Consider the following 8,785-nt stretch of genomic DNA (forward strand, 5'->3'; position numbering starts at 1 on the left):
CAACCTATGCTTTTTGTGGTCTTAGATTTTCTTAGTCAGCATTGCAAGATATCAGCCCCTCGATTCTCTTCCAGCTGTGAGTCTCATCTCAGTCACTTGTCTGTCCTCTCCAAGCTTGCCCAAGAGTGGCTCCTGCATAGGTGGCATTTGCCCCTTGGGTGGTAAGAGCTTCCATGTTACATTATTCTCATTAGGACACAAGAATGCCCAAAGCAGCATTATCAGCTTGAACCAAAACCCTGGCAACAGAAATCTGATGACAATGATAATCTTGTGAAGACAGACCATGGAATAACCCACTCTTTTAGGAGTTTTCATATTATCATCTTGCAAAATTCTCAGTAGGATACATATGTTCATGCCATAAAGACAAAGGCTTTTTTTTTTCTTCTACAAAAATTGGAATGTTACTCCTTTGTCTGTTGGCTCTGCCTGGGGCCCTAATGCAAGTGTAGCCATTGCACATTAACTCCTGACAGTGGGCCCAAAGGTGTACGGTGATTGCCCTGAAAAATGCAAGCAGTGAGTCCAAATATCCAATAGGTGTTGGCTTGCCTTTCTAAGCCATAGGTTTCCATGATATGTCTGTCCTAAATGGGAGCCTTACATGTATTACATTTTCTATATTTACTAAAGATCCACTTTGCTGCAAACATCATTGGCATCATATGCAAATACTTATTGACGTTGACTTGCATACAAGGCACTGAGACAGGTGATAACAATTCTGAAACATAGAATTAACAGTTACTGCCTCTGATACGGTTACTGTATGGTTCACAAGAGCAGAGGGTGAAAGGACTCCAGTGATTTTTCTAGTTCACTTTAAAACTGGAGACTCTGACACCAGGATGGTTGATTTACCCAGACTTATAAAAGTAGGAAAAAGTATCAATTAAAATAAATGAAAAGATCATAAAGAGCCTCCATGAGCTTATTGTTGCATTTGGAAAGCTTTGGTAGCAACACGCTGTCATTTCAGTGAAATAAACATAATATTGCAATAAATATTCTTTCCATAGAGAGATGTTGTCATACATGTTACACACAATATTCGTTTTAAATTTGGCTTCCATTTCAAATATAGTTGGATATAAATTCAATGCTCTTGGGTAGTGGAATTAGAAGAGGACATGGGGAAAACGTGTCTTTAATTCTTTCTGTTATACCTGTGACTGCTCAACAAGGCCTTCTCATTTTACGGATTTCTTAATTTTGTTTTGACAAAATGTTAAATAGGTGAACTCAAGGTGACCATGAAAACAGCTCTGCCCGCAGTGGGGTCTGTAAATCAGCTTAAATGTAACCAGTGAAAGAAAAGGGCTGGAAAAACTGACCAAGTCTGACTTTATGTTTCACAAAGACCTTGCTCTGGAAGAACAAACAGAATATCAGACAAATCCCAATGTCCAGAATTCACTAAGTATTCAGAGAAGTTGCATAGAAGACAGTCTCATAGGCCCAAAAGCCAAAAATGATTGCATAAAATAGAAGAGAACCAAAAAATCGGGGGGATGGGGCTTTAAAGACAATGCCACAGTAAAGCAAAGTTACAACAGAGCTTCAGCCTCTCCCAGGGAATTTCATCATTTATGATTCAACTATTATAAGAACTATATAAATGGCCTTAGAAGTAATAATCTTGTAAGTATTTGTGTATGTGGACTTACAACACTTACATTTTGAGTGTTGGCTGGTAATTTATCCAAATCAACTTCTCTGAGATAAATTACAAGCAATTACCTGCTGTTAATATTATTTGGCTCTTTACCTGTTTTACTCACTATTTGGTGGGGGGTGCTTTTCATTTCTTTGTCTTTCTTTTTTGTTTTGATTTTGTTTCACACTTGATTTTGACAATATCCTCATTGTCGAGTGGGTAATAGCAATAATAATACAGGAAAGGGACCAGCTGTGGGGGGACTGGGCCATTGGGAATTTCTCAGGAAGGAGGCTTCAGTATTTGGATGTGGCTTTATTTCATTGCCAGTGGGAAGAGCACATGAAAATAAGCTGCCAGTGCTCCACAAGTCTCAGTCCATCTCCTTAACTCTCTCTGATCCAACACCTCCCTTGAACCGACTGACTTTCCTCCAACCCACGGAAAGAGTCCACCTAACCATTGTCCATGCTGTGTGTCTCAGTCAGCTGAAATAGATATCACTACTGGTAGCAGAGATACACATTAAATAGAAAGGAGGTTTGCTTTGCACAGCTTGTAAATTGCCGCCACTGTCACTGTTTCTTCTGCTCATTAAATGGCTCTCCTTGGTTTGGACCCTCCCACCATGCAGTCTCTCTGGCAGTAAAAGTATCTCGCAGCTACCCTTTGGAGGAGCCTAATGGTCATCTGGAGCTTTATCTGCTCACTGATTCATTTTGGATCTTCCCTCCAAGGGTGCTCTGTTCCCTGCACCAATAATTTATTATTACCAAGATTCTTCTCTCACCTTTTCCTTGAAGCTGAATACAAAGTCCTGATTCACCCATGCACCTGCAGGTGTGAAGCTGCAGGTGTTTATCTGTACCGAGGTTACCAGAAGTCAGTGCAAATCTGAGCCGTCCCTCTAGCAACAAAAATTAATATGTAGCAGAGTTCCAGGTTCTAGCAATGTTTCTTCCCAATTACATTTACTCATTTTTATAAGGTGTGATTTTAATTCCCCGTGTTTCATGATAAACTGTACCAACACCGCTTGGTGTTCAAATGCAATTTGTGATTCTGTTACGTGAAAAGACCCTATATTAAATAAAAATTAGTCTTAATATTAGGTTCCTCTGTTCTCTAAGCGGGAAACTCATTGCCAAGCAATTCTCATTTACAGTAATACATCTTTGCTTTGAAAACCATGATAGCAGAAAAGTGCGTAAGGGAGGAGGAAACTGTGCTTCAAAATGTCAAACAACATCTGTTTCCCATTTCTGAGAATTACGGGGCTTTCTCTAGCCCTTTAACCCCTTAGCCTACATTGTATCTGTCCCTTCATAGTTTATGGGCTTTATCTTCAGAAGCCTTTCAGTAAGTGAAACCTGATATAGAAAGTGAATCTCTTCTTTAGGTTCTCTCTGAGGATTAGGGACGAGATTTATTAGAACAACACTACTCGTGCTACGATGCTTTAAGGTTGTGTCAACATTTCAATTATAAACCCCTGTTTCCAGGGGTATGTGCACAATCTGGTAGAAAAATAATTGTCTAGCTTCAAATTTGGAAAATGGGGTAGTGATTTGAAGATCCACGTTTGGCTTATGAGACTTTTTTAGAAGACGCATGGGATTGCCCTTTCAAGGTGTAGAAAAGTCTATTCAAGAAACTATATTTTATACTTCAGACTGCCCCCCCGGCCCAAGCGAGAATGTAATGCTGAGATTGTTAAGTAAATTAGTCAGAGCTAAATATCCAAATATGATCATTCCAGAAAAAGGCAAAATGGGCCAATGCTTTAACATTTCTTTCGAGAACAAGGCAGAAGTTATTTTGTCATGTGCAGCAATAGGTCAGCCACATTCTTCTTTCAAATGTAACATTAGATCAGCTGGGGTTTCTTTTAAGTGATTTGCAGCAAACCTTTCTGCCCTCTAGGCAATCAATGGCTAAGTGGTCTGACCAAAAAGCATTGGGAAATTAAGGACAGTCAACAACAAAGCTGAGAACGTATTTGAGTTTATCTCTGTTTTCTTCCTCCTTATGTCCTGTCTCCCTTCTCCCTCTGCTCCGTGCCTTCTGGCCACCGTCTTCATACTGTGGCCTCAGTCTGTCCTCCCCATTCACTGCCTTGGTGCTAAGACTCCATCTCCTTACCATCATGGCCACGTGGCATCACCCTCTCTCTTGAGCACCTGATTGGTCCAGAACCACATACTGGGTTGCAAAGAACCTACTGGGCTCTTAGTGATTTCCTAGCAGCTGCTAATTCTTACATGGCTGTCTGTCCCAAAGATGTTTATAAACTTTTCAAGGAGCAAAGCTGATGGAATTTGGGGCCTTCTACAGGCACAAGAAAAAGATGTTTTTAAGTAAAGGTCCTGAAAGTATTCTTTAAAGAGCATCACATATGAACAGTCATTAAAAGATTTAAGGCTGGGTGTGGTAGTTCATGCCTGTAATTCCAGCACTTTGGGAAGCCAAGGTGGGTGAATCAAGAGGTCAGGAATTCAAGACCAGCCTGGCCAATATGGTGAAACCCCACCTCTACTAAAAATACAAAAATTAGCTGGGTGTGGTAGCATGCAACTGTAGTCCCAGCTACTCAGGAAGCTGAGGCAGAAGAATTGCTTGAACCCAGGAGGTGGAGGTTGCAGTGAGCCAAGATTGAGCCACTGCACTCAAGCCTGATTGACAGAACAAGACTCTGTCTCAAAAATAAAAAAAAAAAGTTTAAGTAATTTCTCAGTTGTTCTATACTCACGTGGAGACTCAGTCATAAACTACACATTCCATAAGAGCAGTGTTTTGTTGCTGTGTTTCCTACTACGCACCTGGCATAGAAAACATTGTAGATAATAAATATCCAGTGAATGAAGGGATAAATTAATTAATGAACATATCAAATACCTCTTTATCGAGTCAAAGCCTTCATACTAAGTGACCTAGAGATACATTTCCTCAATGCAAAAAAAAAAAAAAAAAAATCTATTGTAGTAAAGAAATGACTGCTGACATCTTGGCATCTCAAGTCAGGTGATACAAAAGAGACTCTCATAAGAAATAAGTGAGTAACTAAGAGAAATACCCCAGAGCAACGATCGTCCTTTTTTTCTGGCTTTTACATACCACTCAAACCTTTACTACGTAGAATTTGAAACTGAAAGAAAGTACAACTTTTCTGTCTCACTGAGTGTCTTCTGTTTTTCAAATATGAAAAATATCTCAAATCAATATTTTTAAAATAGGCAGAGCTTTGCCAGTTTAGCCAAATAGATTGTAAGTGCTATGCAGGCAAGCTGATACAATTTTTTTTAAATATACCTGCAAAGATCCTGATGGTGGGCTGCCCCCAGAATGTATTAAAAAAAGGCATGTTATGTTGGATTGTGTCTTAAGAATCAAGACTATTCTCTCTTCACCTCTCCTCTGTAGCCAGCATTTTATCTAAAACGCAAATAAGCCTCAGAATCTGCTTTGATTTTTATCTATTCTCTCTTCCTTTGCATGGTTCAGAAAATGCTAGAACAAGAGATGAAAGAAGATGACATGAAAAGAGAAATATCCTGACAGTCAGACCTTAGGTACTCAGATGATATAATAGGAGCATTTCAGGCAACTTCATGTATGGCTTATCTATATTTTTGTTGTTGTTGTTATTTTTTTTAATTATACTTTAAGTTTTGGTGTACATGAGCAGAACGTGCAGGTTTGTTACATAGACATACACGTGCCATGGTGGTTTGCTGCATCCATCACCCCATCATCTACATTACTTATTTCTCCTAACACTATCCTTCCCCTAGCCCACATCCCTCAACAGGCCCCAGTGTGTGGTGTTTCCTTCCCTGTTTCCATGTGTTCTCATTTATTTTCTAAAATAAACCAGTATTACCTTTGTGAAGAAAGTGGTATATTTATTTGTTATAATGAAGTCTTATGCCACTGTTGGCTGAGGAACATATCTTGGCCACTGACCCCCTTCAGGTCAGTTCCTTTGCTCCCTTGTCCCTTGGAACAACTGAATCAGAAGATCCCAAAGGCATTTCCCGGCTGATATTCCAAGCGATTGCACCTATCTTCTGTTATTTCCATGTGGCCTTTCTGCAGAACTAAAAATACACTGAAGTTCCCCCCTTCAACTCTCTAATTCTGTTTCAATTAGCAGACAGGGTTATGGTTCCTTCCATGGAAACCAAGGGTGTTCATCTCTTGGAAGTTGCATTCTGCTAGCAAATTGCAAAGAGAGACTCCCTCTACACGGTCAAAAAATATGCATTGTACTCCCAAGTGTTTGTGTTCTTAGTATTAATGGCAATTTTTTCATAAGAACATGAAAAAAAAAATCTCCACGCACTGGCACTACCAGAGTCTGATTTCATTCCAGCAACTAACAACAGCAACGACAACAACAACAAAAGCAAAGCCCCTTTTTTTGGTTTAATTAAATTCTTTCAAGCCGTGTGGAGCAATACTGCTGGGTAGATCTTGTAAGAAGAGATAATTAAAACACAAACAAACTAGTTTTTTCATTTGGAATAGCAACGATTGCACATGCTCAGGACAGCTAGCTCTAACAAAATCCCAAAGGATTCTTAGTATGCAAACCCAGTCGGCTTTAGAAATAGGCTCAGCAGTTTGTTACAGAGCTAGAAACCCCTTCACACTGGGAATGGGGCAGGATATCTCTGGGAAGTCAGACTTTTTCTGCGACATCGTCAAGGAGCTGGGCAAATGAAATGATGCCTTTGGCAGCGGGCTCTCAGCAGACTCGTGGGTCTCAAAAAAGAGCTTTCTCACTCTGAAGTCTTGGGCTGAAGTGAGGCAATCAGGAATCTCTAGGCCTTTTCCAAGGAGAATTAAAGTGAAAGGAGAGAAACATGTTTTCATACTCATAAATGTATCTCCCCAAAATGCTAGTAGAAGTTGTCTTCAGAATCTACGTGTTATACGTTCTGATTGGAAGTGACATCTAAATCTTGTCACCCTCTCTGTGATGTTTCTAGGGGACTGTCCATGGAGTTGACAACCTTATTAAATGTAGCAAAGTGTGTTGACCTTGTAAGTTATGTGATAGCTCTGAGATAACACAGCATTTGGAGGGAGAGCCACCACAATTTGAACCCTGCCTTCTCATGTGCGCTTGGCAAAGTCACAATACTTTCTGAGCATTCCTCTTCTCCGCTTGAAGGTAAGGACAAGGATAGCTGGCCTTAGAGCAGATGTTTGTCATGCCAAACTCCGGTGGTTTAACTGACTTCAGTGCAGCTGTGTTGGACAGTTCTTGACTTGTTTAAAAGTGTCCTACCTTGCGCCTGGCATGGTGGCTCACACCTGTAATCCCAACATTTTAAGAGACAGAGGTGGAAGTATAGCTTGAGGCCAAGAGTTCAAGACCAGCATGGACAACAAAATGAGACCCACCCCCCATCTAAAAAAAGAAATAGCCAGGCATGGTGGTTCACACCTGTAGTCCCACCTAGTTTGGAGGCTGAGGGGGGAGATCCCTTGAGCCCAGGAGTTGAAGGCTGCAGTGAGCCATGATCACACCACAGCACTCCAGCCTGAATAAAAGTCTAAGATCCCAACTTGAAAAACAAAAGGGTGGCAATCCTTGGACATAGCGTTGGTGTCTGTGGTTTCTCTGCCTCCTGGCTTTCTCTGAAGGTTTTGGAGGCTACTCAATTCATGCACAAGCACAGCCAATTCCCCCTGTAGGGGAAATGGTGACCCCTCCCTGGGCAGCCTCGAACCAATGCAGGACAGAAATCACGGGACAAGTGTCCTGCCTCTCAGTTCTCAATTCTGACGTGGTTTTACAGTGGCCTTTTCCCCCTGTACTGTTCCATTCTACACTTCCTCACTTACGATTCTTTGGATCAATTCCCAAGAGAAGGAACTACTGATACCCAAGGGTCTTGTTCTGTCACCCAGACCCAAGTAAGTTCTATCACCCAGGCTGCTGTGGTGCAAGCGTGGCCCACTACAGCCTCGAAGCCCTGGGCTCGAGCGATCTTCCCACCTTGGCCTCTTGTTTCAGGTTCTACTTTAGGGGAGACAAACTAAGATGCTTCTTATTCCTTTTTCCTTATTTGTTGCATGGGTTAAATAAGGTAACATATGCAAAGACTTATTTGTAGAATCTGAACGTATGGGCAAACGTTGGTTACAAATATTAGTGTTTCTAGCTATTATTAGGATCTAAGGTTACACTGAAAATGTTGTTCTATTACAAACACGTTGTACTTGTCAGGTTTATAATAAACATGTTTGGGGCACCAAAATATGTGGCACAAGGGAAAAAAATAAGTGAACAACTTTGGTGGATGGAATTACCCACATCCTATAAGACTTCTGTAACTTCATTCCTGTGTGGCAGGTCCCTGGAAAGTCTGTTCTGGCCTCATTCTCCCATCTAATTCCTACCCATCCTTCAACTCTCAACCCCTTCCTTCCTGCCTGCCTTCCTTCCATCCTTCCTTCCTTCCTTCCTTAATTCCTTCCTTCCTTCCTTCCTTCCTTCCTTATTTGCAAGTGTTTCTTGAGCATTGCTATATGACAAATTTACGTATGCTTGTGTATCTTCCACCTCCAAAATACAAAAACTGCTCTTGACCTCACCTTCTTCTTCAGCTACTGCTCTTTCTCGCTCCTCTCCTTCACAACCAAGCATCTCAAAACAGTCGTCCAGGCCAGGCCTGGTGGCTCACACCTGTAATCTCAGCATTTTGCTGGGCCAAGATGGGAAGATCACTTGAGGCCAGGAGTTCAAGAGCAGACTGGGCAACATAGCAAGACCCCATCTCTACAAAAGTAATTAAATAAATTAACTGAATGTGGTGGCCCATGCCTGCAATCCCAGCTACTGTGGAGGCTGATGTGGGAGGACCGTTTGAGCCCAGGAGTTGGAGACTGCAGTGAGCTGTGGTCACACCACTACACTCCAGCCTGCGTGGTGGAGCTTTCACATACACTGTCTTTACTTCTCCATCTTCCACACCACCGCTCAGTCATGAATGTCTTACTGAGATCATGAATTGCTTTGTTGTTCAATTCCAATGGACGATGGCCTTTACGTCACGTGGCTGCTCAGTAGCATTTCACATTGCAGGTCGCTCTTTTTTTTTTTTTTTTTTTTTT

Source organism: Cebus imitator, unplaced genomic scaffold (assembly GCF_001604975.1).
Source record: "Cebus imitator isolate Cc_AM_T3 unplaced genomic scaffold, Cebus_imitator-1.0 Scaffold20, whole genome shotgun sequence".
NCBI lineage: Eukaryota > Metazoa > Chordata > Mammalia > Primates > Cebidae > Cebus > Cebus imitator.